Source organism: Marmota flaviventris, chromosome 1 (genome assembly GCF_047511675.1).
Source record: "Marmota flaviventris isolate mMarFla1 chromosome 1, mMarFla1.hap1, whole genome shotgun sequence".
Taxonomy (NCBI): Eukaryota; Metazoa; Chordata; class Mammalia; order Rodentia; family Sciuridae; genus Marmota; species Marmota flaviventris.
This window is the reverse complement of record NC_092498.1, coordinates 154,327,652-154,347,646: the sequence shown is the minus strand read 5'-3', so window position 1 is coordinate 154,347,646 and position 19,995 is coordinate 154,327,652.

The window sequence follows — 19,995 nt, the reverse complement described above, 5'->3', positions numbered from 1 at the left end:
GTTTTGGCAATAGTGTTAGGGTTTAGGATAGGTTTATTTTTAGTGTTAGGGTCAGTTTTAGGTTGAGGCTTAGTGTTATGTTTAGGGTTAGGTTTAGGGATGGGGTTAGTGTTAAGGTTAGCCTTAGCTTTAGGTTTAGTTTTAGTTTTAGGGTAAGCATTATGGTTAGGTTTAGGGTTAGATTCAATGATAGTGTTAGGATTAGGTGTCATATTAGGTTTAGGGTTATGGTTACGTTTAGGTTCTGTGTTAGGGTTAGTGTTATGGTTAGGGTTAGTGTTAGTGTTTGAGTTAGGGTAAGATTTATGTTTAGGTTAAAAATTTGGGTTAGATTTAAGGTTAAGTTTAGGGTTAGATTTAGTGTTAGGGTGTGGGTTAAGGTTAGTGTTAGGATTAGGATTAGTGTTAGGGTTGGTTTTATTTTTAGATTTAGGTTTACAGTTAGGATTAGGGCTAATTTTAAGTTTAGTTTTAAGGTTAGTGTTGGGGTAAGTTTTAGGGTTAGGTTTACTGTAAGGGTTTGGGTTAAAGTTTGTATTAGGTTTAGGGTTAGGGTTAGTGTTAGTTTTAGGATTACATTTAGTATTAGATTTAGTATTTGTCTTAGTGTTAGTGTTAGCTTTGCATTAGGGTTAGTGTTAGGGTTAGTGTTATGGTTAGGGTTAGGTTTAATATTAGGTTTTCTGCTAGGGTTAAAGTGAGGGTTAGTATCAGGTTTAGGGTTAGTGTTAGGTTTAGTTTAGGGTTAGCGTTAGTGTTATGGTTAGGGTTAAGGTTCATCATAGTGTTAGGGTTAGAGTTAGAGTTAGGATTAATGTTATGGTTAAGGTTATGGTTAGTGTTAGGGTTATGGTTAGGGTTAGGATTAGTTATAGTGTTAGGTTTAGGAATATGTTTAGGATTAGTGTTAGGTTTAGTGTTAGTGTTATGGTTATGGTTTATGGTTAAGGTTAGTGTTAGTGTTTGGGTTAGGTTTAGTGTTAGAGTACTGGTTAGGGTTAGTGTTAGTGTTATGGTGAGGTTAGGGTTGGAGTTAGGGTTAGGGTTTGAGTTGGGGTTAGGGTTAGTGTTACAGTTAGGATTAGGATTTGAGTTAGGGTTAGTGTTAGTGTTAAACTTTGCGTTAGTGTTAGGGATTGTGTTAGGATTAGATTTATGGTTATGCTTTATGTTAGGGTTAGGGATAGGAATAAGTTTAGGGTTACTGTTATGTTAAGTTTCTGGTTATGTCTACGGTTAGGGTAAGTGTTATGGCTAGGGTAAGTGTTATGGTTAGGGTTCATGTTAAGATTAAGTTTAGTGTTTGTGTTAGTGTTAGGATTGGGTTTAGGTTTGGTTTTAGTGATTGGGTTAGGGTTAGGGTTAGAGTTAAGGAGAGTGTTAGGGTTAGGGATAGGTTTAGAGTTAGTGTTAGGGTTCCGGTTATGGTTAGTGTTATGGTTAGATTTAGGGTTAGGTTAAGGGTTAGGATTAGGGTTAGGATTAGTGTTGGGGTTAGGGTTTGGATTAGGGTTACTTTTAAATTTAGGGTTGGATTTAGTGTTAGGGTTAGTGTTAGGTTTAGTGTTAGGGTTACAGTTAGGGTTTTTTTAGGGTTAGGGTTAGGTTTTAAGTTAAGGTAAGGGTTAGGTTAATGTTATGGTTACAGAGAGGATTAGCGTTAGATTTAGGGTTTTGGTTAGGATTAGAATTAGTGTTAGTGTTAGGGTTAGGGTTAGTTTTAGGGTTAGTGTTTGTGTTACGAGTAGTGTTAAGATTAGTTTTATGGTTAGGGTTAGGGTTGCTTTAGGGTTATTGTTAGGGTTAGGGTTAGGGTTTATGTTAGGGTTAGTGTTAGGGTTATACTTAGGTTTAAAATTGGTTTAGGGTTAGGATTAGGGTTAGGATTAGTGTTATATTTAGGTTTAGCATTAAAGATAGTGTTAGCGTTAGGCTTAGAGTTAGGGTTAGTTTTAGGTTTAGTGTTATGGGTAGGGTTAGTGTTAGTGTTAGGGTTAAGGTTAGGGTTAGGATTATTGATAGGTTTAGGTTTAGGGTTGCTGCTAGGGTTAATTTTAGGGTTAGGGTTACCATAATGGTTATAGTTAGTGGTAGGGTTAAGTTTAGAATTGCAGATAGGGTTTGAGGTAGTGTTAAGGTTGGGGTTAGGCTTAAGTTTAGGGTTAGGTTAGGATTAGGGTTAGGGTAGGTGTTTGTATTAGGGTTAGATTTAGGGTTAGGTTAAGGGTTAGTGTTATGGTTAGGGTTAGGGTAAGGTTTAGTGTAAGTTTTATGATTAGGGATAGTGTTAGGGTAAGTGTTAGGGTTATGGTTAAATTTACAGCTAGAATTAGTGTTAGGGTTAGTGTTAGGGATATCATTAGTTGAAGGGTTAGGGTTAGTGTTAGGGATTGGGTTATGGTTAGGTTTCGGGTTAGTGTATGTTTTGGGGTTAGGGTTATGGATAAGATTTGTGTTAGGGTTAGTTTTAGGGTTTTGGTTGGATTTTGATTTGAGTTAAGGTTAGGTTTAGTATTAGGTTTAAGGGTAGGGTTAGGGTTAGTATTAGGGTTAGAATTAGGATTAGGGTTAGTATTAGTTTTCAGGTTAGGGTTAGGGTTACGTTTAGGGTTAAAGTTAGGTTTTGTGTTAGGTTGAGATTTAGGGTTATGGTTAGTGTTAGTGATAGGCTTAGGGTTAGGTTTAGGGTTAGTATTATGAAGGGTTAAGATATTGTTAAGGTACTGTTTAGGGCTAGGTTCAGGGTTAGTTTTAAAATTAGGGTGAGGATCACAGTTAGGGATCAGGTTAGGTTTAAGGTTAGTTTAAGAGTTAAGATTAGGGTTAGGGTTAGGGTTAGGTTCAGTGTTAGGGTTAGAGTTATGGTTTGTGTTAGGTTAAGGGTTAGGATTAGGGTTTGGGTTAGGGTTAGGGTTGTATTAGGGTTAGAGTTGGGTTAGGGTTAGGGTTAGAGTTTGTGTTAGGTTTAGGATGAGGTATACCTTTGGGTTAGTGCTAGTGTTAGTGATAGGTTTAGGGTTAGGTTTGGGTTTCATGTTAGGGTTAGGATTAGGTTTGGGTTCATATTTTGCTAGGGTTTGTGTTAGTGTTAGTTTTACATTTAGATTTAGGTATAGATTTAGGGTTACGGTTACAGTTAGGGTTAGGGTTTGTGATAGGGTTAGGGTTAAGTTTACAGTTAGAGTTAGGGTTAGGTTTTGGTTAAGTTTAGGTTTAGTGTTAGGGTTATGTTTAGAGTTAGGTTTAGGGTTAAGATTAGGGTTAGGGTCAGGGTTAGTTTTAGGGTTTGGGTTAGAGTTCGTGTTAGGGTTAAGTTTAGGGTTAGTGTTAGGGTTAGGTTTAGAGTAGTGTTAGGTTTAGGGTTAGGGTTTCGGTTAGTGTTAGTGTTTGGCTTAAGGTTATGGAAGGGTTACTGTTAGGGTTAGGGTTAATGTAAATTTAGGGTTAGGTTAGGGTTAGTGATATGGTTAAATTTATGTTTTATGTTACAGTTAGTTTTAGGTTTAGGATTAGAGTTAGGGTTGTGGATAGGATTAGGGTTAGTGTTAGTGTTAGGGATAGTGTTAGGGTTAGGCTTAGGGTTAGGGTTAGGTTCAGCATTAGGATAAGGTTTAGGTTTAGATTTAGGGTTATAATTAGAGTTAGTGTTAATGTTAAGGTTAGGGTTAGGGTTAGTGTTACGTTTAGGGTTAAGTTTAGGGTTATTGTTATGTTTCAATATAGATTTAGGTTTATTTTAAATGTAAGTGTTAAAGTTAGGGTTACAGTTAGGGTTAGGGTTTGGGTTAGTGTCAGGTTTAGGGTTTGGGTTAGGTTTGGGATTAATGTTAGGGTTAGTGTTTCTGTTAGGTTTGGGGTTAGGTGTGGGGTTAAGTTTAGGGTTAGATTATGGTTATTATTGGGGTTAGAGTTAGTGTTAAGCTTAGCATTATTGTTAGGGTTAAGGTTAGGGTTGAAGTTAGTGTTAGGTTTAGGGTTAGGTTTAGGTTAGTGTTAGTTTTAGGTTTAATGTTGAGGTTATTGATAGGTTTAGAGTTAGGTTTAAGCTTATGTTTACAAAAGGGCTTAGGTTTAGTGTTAGGGTTAGAATTAGTTTCAGGCTTAGGGTTATTGTTAAATTTAGTGTTAGTGTTAGGTTTATGTTTAGGGTTAGGTTTAGGAATAGTGTTAGGTTTAGGGATAGGTTTAGGGTTAGTGTTTTGATTAGGGTTAAAGTTAGGTTTAGTGTATGTTTAGGGTTAGTTTAGGGTTATTTTTATGGTTAGTATTAGCGTTAGGAATAGTGTTAATGTTAGGTTTAGTGTTAGGGTTAATTTTAGACTTAGGATTATTGTTAGGGTTAGGTTTAGGGTTAGTGTTAATGTTAGGCATAGTGTTAAGGGTAGAGTTAGGTTTATCGTTAGGTTTAAGCTTATCATTAGTGATAGGGTTTGCTTTAGGTTTAATGTTAGTGTTAGGGTTAGTGTTAGTGTTAGTGTTAGGGTTACGTTAGGGTTAGGTAAGGGTTACGGTTAAGGTAAGGTCAGGATTAGGGTTAGGGTTAGAGTTATTGTTAGGGTTACTGTTAAGGTTAGGGTTAGGTTAGGGTTCATGTTAGGTTTAGGATTAGGTTTTGTGTTAGGGTTATGTTTTGGGATAGTGTTAGGCTTAGTGTTAGTGTTACAATTAGGGTTAGGGTTAAGTTTAGGATTAGTGTTTGGGTAAGGTTTAGAGTTCGGTTTAGGGTTAGTGTTAGGGTTACAGTTAAGTTTAGTGTTAGGGTTAGGTTTAGGTTTAGGGTTAGGGTTAGGTTTAGGGTGAGTTTTAAGTTTAGGGTTATGGTTAGTGTTACGTTAGTGTTACACTTATGGTAAGTATTAGGTTTTTGGTTAGGTTTAGGGTTAGAATTAGTATTAGGTTAGTGTTAAAGTTACGGTTAGGGTTAGTGTTAGGGTAGGTTTAATATTAAGGTTAGGTTTAGTGTTAGATATAGGGTTAGGGTTAGGGTTCATGTTATTGTTAAGGTTAGGGATAATGTTAGGTTTAAGTTAGGGTTAGGGTTAGGGTTATGGTTACTGTTAGTTTTCGGGTTAGGGATAGGATGAGTGTTAGGGTTAGGGATAGGATGAGTGTTAGGGTTAGGGTTTGGGTTATGGTGAGGGTTATTGTTACCTTTAGTCTTAATTTTAGGCTTAGGTAAGGATTAGGGTTAGGGTTAGGTTTAGTGTTGTGTTTGGGATTAAGATTAGGTTTAGGGTTAGAGTTAGGGTTAATATTAGGTTTATGGTTAAGGTTAGGTTTAGTGTTAGGTTTAGTTCAGGTTTAGGGTTATGGTTAGTGTTAGGGTTAGGGTTAGGGTTAATGTTAGTACTAGGATTAGGTTTATGTTTAGGGTTAGTGTTAGTGTTAGGTTTAGGGTTAGGGTTATGGTTCAGTTTAGTGTTAGGTTTAGGTTTAGGTTTTATGTAAGTGTTAGGGTTATGGTTACTGTTAGTTTTAGCGTTAAGGTTAGGGTTAGTGTTAGGGTTATGGTTAGGATTAGTGTTAATTTTAGCATTAGTTTTAGCTTTAGAATTAGTGTAAGGGTCAATGTTAGGGTTAGTATGAGGTTTAGGAATAGGGTTCTTGTTAGTGTTAGGGTTAGGGTAATGTTAGGTTTAGGTTTAGGTCTAGGGTTAGTGTTTTTCTTAGGGTTAGGGTTAGGGATAGTGTTAGGGTTAGGGATAGTTTTAGGGTTAGTTTCAGTGTTAGGCCTAGTGTTTGGGTTAGAATTAGTCTTAGGGTTATGTTTGCAATTAGTTTTAGGTTTAGGGTTAGGGTTATGGTGAGCTTTAGGGTTAGTGTTAGGGTTAGTTTTAGTGTAAGGTATAGGGTTCGTGTTAGCATGAGGGTTTAAGGTTAATGTTAGGGATAGAATTCGGTTTTGGTTTAGCTTTAGTGTTAGTGTTAGGGTTAGGGTTAAGGATAGTGTTAGGTTTAGGGATAGGTTTCTGGTTAGGGCTAGAGTTAGGGTTAGGGTTAGTGTTAGGGTTAGTTTTAGAGTTAGGATTAGGGTTATGGTTAGGGTTAGTTTTAGGGTTATGGTTAGGATTAGTGTTTGGGTTAGTTTTAGAGTTACGTTTAGAATTAGGTTTAGTGTTAATATTAGTGTTAGGTTCAGGGATATTTTTGGTGTTTGTGTAAAGATTAGGTTTCAGGTTTCTTTTAGGGTTAGTGATAGGATTAGGGTTAGGGTTATGGTTAAAATTAGAGTAAGAATGATGCTTAGGACTAGGTTTAAGATTATAGGTAGGATAGGGTTAGTGTTATGGTTAGTTTTAGATTCAGGGTTAGTGTTTTTGGGTTTAGTCTGAGGTTTAGGGTTAGGTTACATTCAGTGTATGTGTTAGTGTTAATGTTAGGGTTAATGTTAGGGATAGTGTTAGTGTTAGGAATATGTTTAGGGTTTTTTTCAGGGTTAGGGTTAGGGCTAGAATTAGTTACGATAGGGTGAGGTTTTGGTTAATGTTAGGGTTAGGTTTAGGGTTAAGGTTAGTTTTTGGGTTAGGGTTAGGGTTAGGTTTTGAGTTAGGGTTAGGGTTAATTTTAGAATTAGCAATACGGTTAGGGTTATGATTAGTGTTAGGGTAAGAATTATGGCTTGTGTTAGGGTAAGGTTTAGGTATAGATTTTGTGTAAGAGTTAGGGTTAAAAGATAGTTTTAGTGTTATGGTTAGGGTTAGGATTAGTGTTAAGTTTAGTGTTAAGTTGAGGTTTAGGATTAGTGTTTGGGTTAGTGTTATACATAGGTTTAGGGATAGTATTAGGATTAGAATTAGGGTTAGTGTTACAGTTAGGGTTAAGTTAGGGTTAGGGTTAGGGTTAGTTATATGGTTACGAGTAGGTTAGACATAGTGTTAGGGTTTTGGTTAGTGTTACTGTTAGTGTTAGGTTTAGTGTTAGGGTTAGGGTTATTGACAGTGTGGGTGTTAGGGTTAGTGTTAGGTTAGGGTTAGAGTTATTGTTATGGTTAGTGTTTGTGTTAGGGTTAGGGTTACATTTAGGTAAGGGTTGGGGTTAGGGTTAGGTTATGGTTATGGTTATGTTTTGCTATAGGGTTTGTGTTAGGTTTATGGTTAGGGTTAGCATTAGGTTTAGTGTTAGGGTTAGGGTTAGGATTAGGTTTAGGTTTAGTATTAGGGTTATGGTTAGTTTTAGGGTTATTGTTAAAGTTAGGGTTAGGGTTAAGGTTAATGTTAGGGTTAGGTTTATGGTTAGGGTTAGTGTTACATTAAGGTTTATGATTAGGTTTATGATTAGTTTTGGGGTTAGTATTAGACTTAGATTTAGGGTTAGTGTAGGATTAGAATTAGGGTTAGTGTTACGGTTAGAGTTGGGGTTATGGTGAGGCTTAGGTTTAGGGTTAGGTTAGGGTTAGGGTTAGGGTTAGAGTAAGTTTTAGTGTTAGAGATAGAGTTAGATTTAGAGTTATTGTTAAGATTAGGTTTAGGTTTAGAATTAGGGTTAGTGTTCGATTTAAAATTATTATTAGGGTTAGCGTTTCTTTTAGGGTTAGTTTTATGGTTTATGTCAAAGTTAGGTTTAGGGTTAGTGTTAGGTTTTGGGCTAAGGTTAGTGTAAGGGTTAGGTTTAGTTTTAGGATTAGGTTAAGGTAAGGGTGATTATTAGAGGTAAGTTCAGGGTTGGGTTTAGGTTTAGCAATAGAGTTAAGGTTAGTGTCAGTGATACTTTAGGGTTAGGGTTAGAGTTAGTGTTAGTGATAGGGTTAGGATTAGGGAGAGGTTTAGTTTTAGGTTTAATATTATGGTTAGGATTAGGTTTAGGGTTAGGGTTAGGGTTATTGTTAGGTTTAAGTTTAGAATAAGTGTTAAGGTAAGGTTTAGGGTAAGGGTTATCATAAGTTTTAGTGTTAGAGTTAGGGTTATGGTTAAAATTAGTGTTAGTGTAGGTTTAGGGTTAGAGTTAGTGTTAGGGTTAGGTTTAGGGTTAGTGGTAGTGTTAGGGTTAGAATTTGTCTTAGGGTTAGAGTTAGAATTATGTTTAAGGTTCCAGTTATGTTTAGGATTAGGGTTAGGGTTAGGTGAGTTAGGGTACAAGATAGGGTTAGCATTTGTATTATTGTCAGGGTTATGTTTAGGATTAGGTTTAGGTTAGGGTTAGTGTTAGGGTTAAGGATCATGTTAGGTTTAAGGTTAGGGTTAGGTTAGCTTTAGTTTAACTGTTTTAAAGTTAGGGTTAAGGTTAGTGTTATAGTTAGGTTTGGGTTAGTGTTAGGATTAGAGTTAAGTTTAGGGTTAGCTTACGGTTAGAATTAGGGTGAGGGTTATAGTTATGCTCAGGATTAGGGTTATTTTTAGGGTTAGTGGTAGGGTTAGGGTTACGGTTCATTTTAGGTTTAGGGTTAGGGTGAGAGTCAAAGTTAGGGTTAGTGTTAGTGTTAGTGTTAGTCTTGGGGTTAGGGTTAGGGTTGTTATTAGGGTAGGAGTTAGGGTTAGGTTTATGTTTTGTGTTAATATTAGGGTTATGTTTAGTGTTAGGTTTACGGTTAGGGTTAGGGTTAAGGTAAAATTTTGGTTTAGGTTTAGGGTTAGGTTTAAGTTTAGAATTAGTATTAGTTTTAGGGTTAGGGTTAGGGTTAGTGTTAGGGTTATGTTTAGGTTAGTGTTAGCTTTAGGGTTAGGCTTTGTGTTGGGGTTACAGTTAGGGTTATGGTTAGGGTTATGATAAAGTTTAGGATTACAGTTAGAGTTAGGTTTAGGGTTAGGATTAGTTAGTGTTAGGGTTAGGATTAGGGTTAGTGTTAGGGTTTGCGTAACGATTAGGGTTAAGATTAGTGTTGGGGTTATGTTTAAGGTTGGTGTTAAATTAGGGTTAGGGTTAGATTTATGGTTCATGTTAGGATTAAAATTAGGGTTTGTGTTAGGGTTAGGTTTATTGGTTAGGGTTAAGTTTAGTGTTAGGTATAGTGTTAGGGTTTGGGTTAATTTAGGCTTAATGTTAGATTTATGTTTCGTGTTAGGATTATTGTGAGGTTTAGGTTTAAAATAAGGTTTAGGGTTAGATTAGTGTTAGGGTTATTTTAGGATTAGGGTTATAATTAGTGTTAGTTTTAGGGTTAGGGTTAGGATCAGGGTTAGGGTTAGTGTTAGTGTTTGGATTAGGGTTAGGGTTAGGTTTAAGCTTATTGTTCGGGTTTGAGTTATATTTAGTGTTGGGGTGAGGGTTAGGGTTAGGTTCAAAATTAGGGTTAGGGTAGTGTTAGGTTTAGGATATGTGTTAGGGTTAGGTTTAGTGTTTTGGATAGGGTTAGTGTTAGTTTTATGGTTAGGGTTAGAGAGGCTTAGTGTAAGTTTCAGGGTGAGGTTTAGCATTAGGGTAGGATTAGGATTGTGTTTAGGTTTAGGGTTAGGGTTAGGTTAAGGTTAGTGTTTCGTTTAGGGTTACTGTTAGGGTTACAGTTAGGGGTAAAATTGTGTTAGGGTTAGGGTTAATTATACTGTTAGGGTTAGGGATAGGTTTAGAGTTAGTGTTAGGGTTAGGGTTAGGGTTAGGGTTAGTGTTAGGTTTAGGGTTAGGTTTATGGTTTGTGTTGGTGTTAGGGTTATGGTTAGGGTTAGTGTTAGGGTAAGGGTTAATTTTAGGGTTAGTATTAGGTTTAGTATTAGGTAAGTGTTAGGTTAGGTTTAGTTAGGGTTAGGGTTTGTGTTACAGTTAGGGGTAGAGTTAAGGTTAGTGTTAGTGTTAGTGTTAGGGTTTTGTTAGTTTTAGGTTTAGTTTTATGTTTGGGGTTATGTTTAGGGTTAGGGTTAGTGTAATTTTGGGGGTTATGGTTATGGTTAGAATTAGTGATAGGATTATGTCTGGGTTTATTTTTATTGTTAGGGTTAGGGTTAGGATTATGTTTATTGTTACGGTTAGTGTTAGTGTAAGGTTAGTTTTAGTGTTAGTGTTAGGCTTAGGGTTAGACTTTGGGTTTGTGTTAGAGTTAGGGTCATGGTTTGGTTTAGGGTTAATGTTAGGGTTAAAGTTAGGGTTAGTTTTAGGTTTGGGTTTAGGGTTAAGTTTAAGGTTCGTTTTAGGGTCAATTTAATGTTTAGGATTAGGGTTAGGGTTAGTTTTAGGGTTAGAATTAGTGTTCGGGTTAGTGTTAGGGTTATGGTTAGTGTTAGGTTTAGGATTAGGCTTAGGGTGAGGGATAGGTTTAGGGTTAGGTTTAGTGTCAGTGTTTGTGTTAGGGTTAGGGTTAGGGTTTATTATCATGTTAGGGTTAGGGATATGTTTAGATTTAGTGTTAGGCTTAGTGTTAGGTTTAGGGTTAGTGTTTTGATTAGTGTAACTGTTAGCATTAAGTTTAGTGATAGGGTTAGTTTTAAGGTTAAGTTTAGTGTTAGGGTAAGTGTTAGGGATAGGGTTCATGCTAGGGTTAGGGTTAGTGTTAGGTTTAGGTTTAGGGTTTGAGTAAGGATTAAGGTTAGAGGTATCTTAAGGTTTTGGGTTACAGTTAGGATTAGGAGAGGGGTAGGGTTAATGTTAGTGTTAAATTTTGTGTTAAGGTTAGTGTTAGGATTAAGTTTAATGTAATGGTTAGAGATAGAATTAGGGATAGTGTTAGGGTTAGGGATAGATTTAGTTTAGGGTTAAGATTAATTTTGGGGTTAGTTTTAGGGTTAAGTTAATAGTTAGGATTAGTGTTAGGGTTAGTGTTAGTGTTAGGGTTAGTGTTATGGTTAGTGTTAGTGTTAGGGTTAAGGTTAGGGTGAGTATTAGGTTTAGGTTTAGGATTAGGGTTATGTTTGTGTTAGTGTTGTGTTAGGGTTAGGTTTAGGTTTAATTATAGTGTTAGGGTTAGGGATAGGTTTAGAGTTATTGTTAGGGTTAGTATTCGGGTTAGTGTTAGGGTAAGGGTTAGGTTTAGGGTTAGTGTTAAAGTTAGTGTTAGTGTTATGGATAGTTTTAGAGTTTGGGTTACAGTTAGGTTTAGGGTTAGAGTTAGGTTTAGTGCTGTTAATCGTGTTAGGGTTTGTATTAGGGTTAATTTTAGGGGTAGGGTTTTGTTAGGGTTAGGGTCTGGGTTAGTGTTAGGGTTACAAATAGGATTAGGGTTATATTTAGGGTTAGAATTAGGGTTAGGTTTAGTGTTAGGATTAGGGTAAGTTTTAGAGTTAAAAGTAGTGTTAGTGTGAGGGTTAGAGTTAGAGTTAGTGTTAGTGTTAGGGTTATTGTCAGGGTTAGGTTTAGGGTTAGTTTTATTGTTAGTTTTAGTTTTAGGGTTAAAATTAGGGTTCATGTTAGGGTTAGGGTTAGACTTAGGGTTCATTTTAGGTTTAGGGTTAGGGTTAGGTTTAGGATTAGTGTTAGGGTTAGGGTTAGAATTATGTTTAGGTTTTGGTTTAGGGTAAGAGTTAGTGTTAGTGTTAGGGTTATCGTTAGAGTTAGGGTTAGGGTTAAGGTTATGTTTAGTGTTAGGTTTAGGTTTAGGGTTACGGTAAGGTTTTGTGTTAGGGTTAGGTTTAGGGTTAGTGTTAGGGTTATGGTTATGGTTAGGATTATGTTTAGGCTGACAGTTAGGGTTAGTGTTATTGTTAGGTTTAGGCTTAGGGTTAGGTTTAGTGTCTCTTTTAGGATTTGAGTTAGTGTTAATGTTAGGGATTGGGTTCGGGTTGAGATTACGGTTAGAATTAGCATTAGGTTGGGTTTAGGGTTAGGGTTAGTGTTAAGGTTAAGATTGAGATTAGCGTTAGTGTTAGGGTTTGGTTAAGTGTTAGGGTTAGGGTTCAGGTTGTGTTAGGTTAGGCATAGTTTTAGGTTTAGCTTGAGGGTTAGGGTTAGGGTTAGTTTAAGTGTTAGGGTTAGTTTTAGTGTTAGGGTTAGTTTTAAGTTTATGGTTAGTGTTAGGATTACTGTTAGGTTTAGGGTTAGTGTTAGGGTTAGGGTTAAGGTTAGGGTTAGGCTCAGTGTTAGAGTTAGGTTTAGGGTTAGGATTACAGATAGGCTTCAGTTTAGTGTTAGGTTTAATGTTAGGGTTAGTGTTAGGTTTAGGGTTACTGTTAGGTTTAGGGTTAGAAGTATGGTTAGGGTTAGTGTTAGGTTTAGTGTTAGTATTTGTGTTAGTGTTAGGACTAGGGTTGGACTTAGTGTTTGTCTTAGGTTTAGGATTAAAGATAGGATTAGGGTTAGGGTTAGGGTTAGGGTTAGGGTAAGGGTTAGGTTTAGGGTAAGTGTTAAATTTAGTTTTAAGGTTAGAGTTGTTTTTAGAGTTAGGGTTAGAGTTAGGGTTAGGGTTAGAGTTAGGGTTAGGTTTAGGTTTTGGTTAGTGTTATGGTTAGTGTTAGTGTTAGGGTTAAATTTAGGGTAGTGTTAGGGTTAGGGTTGGCCTTAGCATTCATGTTAGGGTTAGGATTAGGTTTAGGATTAGGGTTAGTGTTAGGGTTAGGGTTGGGTTTAGAATTCGGGTTGGGTTAAGGGTTAGAGTTAATGTTAGTGTTAGGGTTACCTTTAGGTTTAGTGTAGCATTAGGGTTATGGTTAATGTTAGGGTTATGTTTAGGTTTACAGTTAGGTTTTGTATTAGGATTAGGTTTAGTGTTAGGGTTATTTTTAGGGTTAGGTTTACGGTTAGGACTATGGTTATGGTTATGTTTAGTTTTTGTTTTAGGGTTTGGCTTAGAATTAATGTTAACGTTATGGTTAGGGTTGGGATTATGGATAGAATTAGCATTTGTTTGGGGTTACGGTTAGGGTTAGAGTTAGGTTTAGGGTTAGGGTTTGTTTTAGGTTTTGGGTTAGTATTAATGTTAGGGTTAGGATTCGGGCTGGGATTACGGTTAGAATCAGCTTTAGTTTGGGTTTACGGTTAGTGTTAGGGTTAAGGTTATGGTTAGGGTTAGTGTTAGGGTTTTGGTAAGTGTCAGGGTTAGTGTTCAGGTTGTGCTAGGGTTAGGGTTAGTGTTAGTGTTAGGGTTAGGTTTAGGGTTATGTTTAGGCTAAGGTGTAGTTTTAGGGTTAGAGTTAGGGTTAGGCTTAGGTTTAGGGTTAGTGTTAGGGTTAGGGATAGAAGTAGGGTTAAGGTTAGAAGTAGGGTTAGATTTAGTGTTTGGGTTAGGATAAGTGTTTGTTTTAGTGTTAGATTTAGGTTTGGAGTTAGGGTTTGTGTCAGATTGATGGTTACAGTTAGGGTTAGGGTTCCAGTTAGGATTAGGGTTAGGGTTAGTGTTAGGTTGAGTGTTAGGGTTAGGGTTAGAGTTGGGTTAGGGATAGCATTATGGTTAAGGTTAGATTTAGTGTTAGGTTTAGGTATAGGGTTAGGGTTATGATTAGTGTTAGGTTTAGGTTTAGTGTTTCTGTTAGTGTTAGGGTTAGAGTTAGAATTTTTGTTAGGTTTAGGGTTTGAGTTTGGGTTAGGGTTAAAGTTAGGATTAGGGTTAGGTTTAGGATTACAGTTAGTTTTAGGGTTAGTGTTAGTGTTAGGGTTAGGTTTAGTGTTAGAATACGATTATGTGAAGGATTATGGTTAGGGTTACGGATAGTGTTAGTGTTTGGGTTTGCAATAGGGTTAGTGATAGGGTTAGTTTTAGGCTTAGTCTTAGGGTTGGATTAGGGTTATTGTTATGGTTAGGGTTAGAATTTGTGTTAGGGTTAGTGATAGGGTTAGGGTTAGATTTTGTGTTATGGTTAGTGTTAGGGTTAGGGTTAGTGTTAGGGCGAGTTTTAGTGTCAGGATTAGTGATAAGTTTAGGAATAGTGTTATTGATTGGGTTAGGGTTAGGGTTAGTGTTATGTTTAGGGTTAGTATTAGGGTTAGGGTTTTGATTCGTCTTAGAATTAGGGTTAGGGTTAATGTTAGTTTTAGGGTTAGGTTTAGTGTTATGTTTATGGTGTTAGGGTTAAAGTTATGGTTAGTGTTAGGTTCAGGAAAGGGTTTAGGGTAAATGTTAGTGTTAGGGTTAGGTTTAGGTTTCGTGTAACAAATAGGGGTAGGGTTAGGCTTAGGGTTAGTGTTAGAGTTAGAGGTACATTTATGGTTAGTGTTATGGTAAGTGTTAGGATTTGGGTTATGTTAAGTGTAGTTTAGTTTAAGAGTTAGGTTTAGGGTTAGGATTAGATTTAAAGTTAGGTTTAGGGTAAAGGTTAGTGTTAGAGTAAGGTCTAGGATTAGGTTTAGGGTAAGTGTTAGGGTTAGTTTAAGAGTTAGGTTTAGGGTTAGGGTTGTGGTTAGTTTTAGGGTAAGTGTTAGGGTTAGGGTTAGGGGTTTTGTTAGGGTTAGGTTTATGGATAGGATTAGGGTGAGAATTAGGGTAAGGTTAGGGATAGGGTAAGTGTTAGGGTTATAGTTAGGGTTATTTTAAGTGTTAGATTTAGGTTTAGAATTAGGGTTAGGGTTAGGGTTAGGTTCAGGGTTACATTTAAGTTTAGGGTCAGTGAATGGCTTAGGTTTGGAGTTAGGGTTAGTGTTGGGTTAGTGTTAGTGTTAGGGTTAGGGTTAGGTTTATGTTTAGTGAACGGTTAGGGTTGTGATTAGGTTAAGTTTATAATTATGGTTTGGATTAAGGTTTGTCTTACATTTATGGTTAGTGTTATGGTTAGGGTTAGGGTTACAGTTAGGGTTAGGTTTAGGTTTTGTGTTAGGTTTAGTGTTAGTATAGGATTGGGATTACTGTTACGATTAGCATTAGAATTAGGGTTAGGCTTTATGTTAGGGTTAAGGATATGCTTAGGGTTGATGTTAGGGTTTTGGTTAGGTTTAGGTTTAGTGTTAGGGTTGGGTTCAGTTTAGTGTTGGTTTTAGGGTTAGTATTAGGTTTAGGTTTAGGGTTATGGTTAAGGTTAGCCTTAGGATTAGGGTTAGTTTTAAGGTTAGAGTTATGGTTATGGTTAGGGTTAGTGTTAGGGTTAGGTTTATGGTTAGGTTTAAGTTTACAGTAAGTGTTAGGTTAGGTTTAGAGGTAGGATTAGGGTTAGGGTTAGGGTTAATGTTAGTGTTATTTTTGCGTTAGTGTTAGTGTTAGGGTTATTGTTAGGGTTAGGGTTAGGGTTGAGTTAGGGTTAGTGGTAGTGTTAGTTTTAGGGTATGTCTTAGGGTTAGTGTTAAGGTTAGGATTAGATTTATCATTAATGTTAGGGTTAAAGTTGTGGTTAGGGTTAGTGTTAGGGTTACATTAAAGTCTGTGTGAGGGTTAGGGTTTGAGTTAAGTGTAGGGTTAGGGTTAGTGTTATTGTTAATGTTGGGGTTTGGTTTAGCAATAGTGTTAGGGTTAGGGATAGGTTTCCATTTAGTGTTAGTGTTAGTGTTTTGGTAAGGGTTAGTGTTATGTTTAGGGTTAGATTTAGGGATAGGAATAGTGTTAATGTTAGCCTTAGGATTAGGTTTAGGTTTAGTTTTAGGGTTAGCATTATAATTAGGTTTACATTTAGTGATTGTGTTAGGATTAGGTTTAGTGTTAGGATTAGGATTATGGTTAGGTTTAGGTTCAGTGTTAGGTTTAGCATTATGGTTATGGTTAGTTTTAGTGTTCAAGTTAGGGTAAGATTTATGGTTTGGTTAAAAGTAGTTTACGGTTTAGTGTTAGGTTTTGGTTTAGTTTTAGGGTTACGGTAAGATTTAGTGTTAGGGCTTTTGTTAAGGTTAGTGTTAGGATTAGGATTATTGTTAGGATTCATGTTAGTGTAAGGGTTATTTTTAGGTTTAGGGTTACAATTAGGATTAGGGTTAGGTTTAGATTTAGTGTTAGGGTTAGTGTTGAAGTTAGGTTTAGGGTTAGGTTTAGTGTTAGGGTTTGGCTTAAAGTCTGTATTAGGTTTAGGGTTAAATTACTGTTAATTTTAGGATTATCTATTGGATTAGAGTTAATGTTAGGATTAGTGTTAGTGTTAGGGTTTGCGTTAGGGTTAGTGTTAGGGTAAGTGTTACGGTTAGGGTTAGGGTTAGTGTTCGGTTTTCTGCTAGGGTTTGAGTGAGTGTTAGTGTTAGTTTTAGGGTTAATGTTAGCTTTAGGGTTAGTGTTAGGTTTAGGGTTAGTGTTAGGGTTAGGGTTAGCAATAATGTTAGGGTTAGGGTTAAGATTCGTCATAGTGTTAGGGTTAGAATTAGATTTAGGATTAATGTTAGGGTTAATGTTAGGGTTAGTTTTAGTGTTAGGGTTAGTTTTAGGTTTAGGTATAGTGTTAGGTTTATGAATATGTTTAGGGTTAGTTTTAGGGTTAGTGTTAGGTTTAGAGTTAGTGTTATGGTTATGGTTATGGTTAGGGTTAGTGTTAGGGTTTAGCTTATGTTTAGTGTTAAAGTATGGGTAAGGGTTAGTGTTAGTGTTAGCATTAGGGTTAAAGTTTGAGTTAGGGTTAGGGTTTGAGTTAGGGTTAGGTCTATTGTATGGTTATGATTAGGTTTTGAGATAGGGTTAGTGTTAGTGTTGGGGTAGTGTTAGGATTAGGTTTATGGTTATGGTTAGTGTTAAGGTTAGATTTAGGCATAAATTTACGTTTAGTGTTAGGTTTATGGTTAGGTTTATGTCTACAGTTAGGTTAAGTGTTAGGGTTAGGGTTTATGTTAGGGTTAGGTTTAGTGTGAGTGTTAGGGTTAGGGTTAGGTTTAGTGTGAGTGTTAGGGTTAGGGTTTAGATTTGTTGTTATTATTTGGGTTAGGGTTAGGGTTAGATTTAAGGATAGTGTTAGGGTTAGTGATAGGTTTAGAGTTAGTTTTAGGGTTATGGTTATTGTTATGTTTAGAGTTAGGGTTAGGTTTAGGGTTAGTGTTAGGGCTAGATTTAGGGTTATGGTTAGTATAAGCCTAAGGGTTAGGGTAAGGGTTAGGTTTAGTGTTGGGATTAGGGTTATGATTAGTGTTAGTTTTAAAGTTAGGGTTATATTTAGGGTTAGGGTTAGTGTTAGGGTTAGGGTTAGTGTTAGGGTTAGGGTTAGTGTTTATGTTAGGATTAGTGTTAGGGTTAGTTTTAGTGTTAGGGTTAGGCTTGGTTAGGGTTCGTGTTAGGGTTAGGTTAGGGTTTGTGTTAGGGTTAGATTTAGGGTATTGTTAGGTTTAAAATTAGGGTTAGGATTAGGGTTCATGTTATATTTAGGGCTAGGGTTAAGACTAGGGTTAGTGTTAGAGTTAACAAATGCCATGATTTTGTTGTTTTTATTGCTGAGTAATATTCCATTGTGTATATGTGCCACATTTTTTTAATCCATTCATCTATTGAAGGGCATCTAGGTTGGTTCCACAGTCTAGCTATTGTGAATTGTGTTGCTATGAACATTGATGACGCTGTATCACTGTAGTATGCTCTTTCTAGGTCTGTTGGGAATAGTCCGAGAAGGGGAATAGCTGGATCTAATGGTGGTTCCATTCCCAGATTTCCGAGGAATCTCCATACTGTTTTCCAAATTTGTCACACCAGTTTCCAGTCCCACCATCAATGCACAAGTGTATCCTTTTCCCCATATCCTCGCCAGCACTTGTTGTTGTTTGACTTCATAATTGCTGCCTTTCTTACTGGGGTGAGATGGTACTTTAGAGTGGTTTTAATTTGCATTTCTCTGATTGCTAGAGATGGTTAACATTTTTTCATGTACTTGCTGATTGATTGTATATCCTCCTCTGAGAAGTGTCTGTTCAAATCCTTGGCCCATTTGTTGATTGGGTTGTTTGTGTTCTTATTGTTTAATTTTTTGAGTTCTTTGTATACTCTGGAGATTAGGGCTCTATCTGAAGTGTGAGGGGTAAAAATTTGTTCCCAGGATGTAGGCTCCCTATTTACCTCTCTTATTGTTTTCCTTGCTGAGAAAAAACATTTTAGTTTGAGTAAGTCCTTTTGTTGATTCTTGATTTTAACTCTTGAACTACATGTGTTCTATTAAGGAATTTGGAGCCATGAGGTGGAGATTAGAGCCAACTTTTTCTTCTATTAGACACAGAGATTCTGGTTTGATTCCTAGCTCCTTAATCCGTTTTGAGTTAACTTTTATGCCTGGTGAGAGACAGGGATTCAATTTCATTTTGTGCATATGGCTTTCCAGTTCTCCCAGCACCATTTGTTATCATTGCTATCATTTCTCCATTGCATGCTTTTATCACCTTTGTCTAATATAAGATAGTTGTAATTTTGTGGATTGGTTTCTGTGTCCTCTATTCTGTACCATTGGTCTACTCACCTGTTTTGGTACCAGTACCATGCTGTTTTTGTTTCTATTGCTCTGTAGTATAGTTTAAAATCTGGTATCCCTATACCACCTGATTTACTCTTCCTGCTTAGGATTGTTTTTGCTATTCTGGGTATCCTATTTTTCCAGATGAATTTCATGATTGCTTTTTCTATTTCTGTGAGAAATACAATTGGGATTTTGATTGGCATTGCATTAAACCTGTAGAGAACTTTTGGTAGTATCGCCATTTTAATGATGTTAGTTCTGCCTATCCATGAACAAGGTATATCTTTCCATCTTCTAAGGCCTTCTTCTATTTCTCTTTTTAGGGTTCTGTAGTTTTCATTGTATAGGTCCTTCACCCCTTTTGTTAGGTTGATTCCCAAGTATTTCATTTTTTGAGGATATTATGAATGGGGTGGTTGTCTTCATTTCCATTTCAGTGGATTTGTCCCTGATATACAGGAATGCCTTTGATTTATGTGGGTTGATTTTATATCCTGCCACTTTGCTGAATTCATTTAATAGCTCTAGAACTTTCTTGGTAGAACCTTTTGGGTCTTCTACATATAGGATCATGTCAACCGCAAACAGTGCTATTTTAAGTTCTTCTTTTTCTATTTTCATGCCTTTAATTTCTTTCATCTGTCTAATTGCTCCAGCCAGTGTTTTGAGAACTATGTTGAATAGAAGTGGTGAGAGAGGGCATCCCTGTATTGTTCCAGATTTTAGAGGGAATACCTTCAATTTTTCTCTGTTTGCTGAGGCTTAGCAGAGATAGCTTTTACAAGGTTGGGATAAGTTCCTGTTATCCCTAATTTTTCTAGTGTTTTGAACATAAAGGGATGATGTACTTTGTCGAATGCTTTCTCTGCATCTATGGAGATGATCATATGGTTCTTATCTTTAAGTCTATTGATGTGGTGAATAACATTTATTGATTTCCGTATGTTGAACCAGCTTTGCGTCCCAGGTTTGAATCCTACTTGATCTGGGTGCACTATCTTTTTGATATATTTTTGTATCCAATTTACCAGAATTGTATTGAGGATTTTTGCATCTATGTTCATTAGAGATATTGGTCTGTAATTTTTTTTCTTTGAAGTGTCTTTGTCTGGTTTCAGAATCAGGGTGATGTTGGCCTCATAAAATGAATTTGGAAAAGCTCCATCTTTTTCTATTTCCTGAAATAGCTTGAAAAGTATGGGCATTAGTTCTTCTTTAAATGTTTTTTAAAACTCTGCTGTATACCCATCTGTATACCCATCTTGGTTGGTAGTCTTTTGGTGGCTTCTTTTATTTCCTCCTTTGATATTGGTCTGTTTAAGTTGTGTGTATCCTCTTGACTCAATCTGGGTAAATTATATGACTTAAGAAATTTATTGATGTCTTCACTATCCTCTATTTTATTGGAATATAAGGTTTCAAAATAATTTCTGATTAGATTCTGTATTTCTGTGATGTCTGTTGTGATATTGCCTTTTTTCATCATGTATGCTGGTAATTTGAATTCTCTCTCTTCTTCTCTTTGGTAGCCTGGCTAAGGGTCTGTCAATCTTTTTTATTTTTTCAAAGAACCAACTTTTAGTTTTGTCCATTTTTTTCAATTGTTTCTTTTGTTTCAATTTCATTGATTTCAGCTCAGTTTTTAATTGTTTCTTGTCTTCTACTACATTAGTCATTGTTTTGCTCTTCTTTTTCTAGGGTTTTAAGATGAAGTGTGAGATCATTTATATGTTGTTTGTTTTCTTTTTTTGCAGAATGAAATCCAAGCAATAAATTTTCCTCTTAAAACTGCTTTCATTGTGTCCCATAAAATTCGATATGTTGTGCCTGTGTTTTCATTTACTTCTAAGAATTTTTTGATTTCCTCCTTTAT